Source organism: Geospiza fortis, unplaced genomic scaffold (assembly GCF_000277835.1).
Source record: "Geospiza fortis unplaced genomic scaffold, GeoFor_1.0 scaffold55, whole genome shotgun sequence".
Lineage (NCBI taxonomy): Eukaryota > Metazoa > Chordata > Aves > Passeriformes > Thraupidae > Geospiza > Geospiza fortis.
This window is the reverse complement of record NW_005054308.1, coordinates 12,167,158-12,168,360: the sequence shown is the minus strand read 5'-3', so window position 1 is coordinate 12,168,360 and position 1,203 is coordinate 12,167,158. Positions and strand designations below refer to the sequence as shown.

Here is a 1,203-nt window from a genome sequence, read left to right as displayed (position 1 = left end):
CGGCAGCCGCGCTCTCCAGCAGCCACCACAGGACCTTAATGATGCAAGCTGGGGCTTTAATCTCATGTTCGTTTCAAATCTAATTTCTAGTGGTCATGTCTGCGATGCGGTGCTGGAGCACTGGCTTGGCAGGGACCTAGGGAAAAAGAAAAGTGACTCACCCGCCCTGGTGCTCTCCAGTAAATTAAATTAATTAAAACACCCCAGCAATTCCAGCTTCTGTCTCGGACCTGGAGTAGCAGGTCAGCTTCAAACCTTCTCTGCATTCCTCGTTTTCTAGTCCAGGCAGGATTGGACCAGGAGCTCATAAAGTTGACTGGAAATTATAATTCTGTTTTATCAATTACCACAATCAAAATGCCTGAAATTTGGATATTTGGAGTTTGTTTTTTTCTATGTTGGAACAAAATGACAGCCTTTTGCTGGTTTTCCTGATGGAACTGTGTTGAAATGTCCCCTTCTGGGTGGAAATCTCCATGTTTTTCATCTCTGCGCTCCCCTGTGCCCGGGAGCAGCCATCACTAAGAGTATCCTCAAAGCTGCCTTTGCATTTGCAACATTCAGGGGGGGAAAAAGATTGGGAGAAATATTTTCGAGTCACGTATAACTGATTTCAGCACTCACTTTTGCTGATCTCCCATGAGTACCTTGCAAGCCCTTGTAAGTACAAAGGGTTTAATTCCCTGCCTCTTCTGAAATCCCTCTCTTGCATGTCACCAGTGTGACCTTGGCGCTGCTGACACAGGCAAGGCCCTGCTGGGACTCTCCTGGTGGGGAGGGGAGCCCTGCCCATCCCAGCACGGGCTCTGGGCACTGGGCCCTGCCAGCTGCACATTTGTGACTCAGGAAAGCCGGGTGTGCAGGGGGCGGCTGTGGGTCCGTCAGCCCCCTCCCCGAGCTCAGGGCACAGCAGGGCTCTGGGTCACACCCGGGACTGCCACACAGGGACTCTGGGTCCGTCAGTCCCCTCCCCGAGCTCAGGGCACAGCAGGGCTCTGGGTCACACAGGGAATCAGCAGCTGGGCTGCGCTGGGCGGAGATTCCAGCGCGGAGAGGAGGGCGTGGGTGCCCCGCTGCCCTCGCCCCACGGCCGCTTGCACAAGAGGCACATGCACAGACACGGTCGCCGCAGCCCTGCAGACCGGTTCTGGCTCCAGCTGAGCTTGGCAGCCGAGGGGAAGCGGGAGCCGCGGGGGGGGGCGC

At 55.5% G+C, this 1,203-nt stretch overlaps 1 protein-coding gene across 1 annotated transcript in view; it reads right to left on the bottom strand.

Annotated features, from left to right (window-relative positions):
- SH3RF2 (SH3 domain containing ring finger 2) overlaps window positions 1–1,203 on the bottom strand; it is a 22,952-nt gene that overhangs the window by 7,714 nt on the left and 14,035 nt on the right. The window lies entirely within an intron of this gene.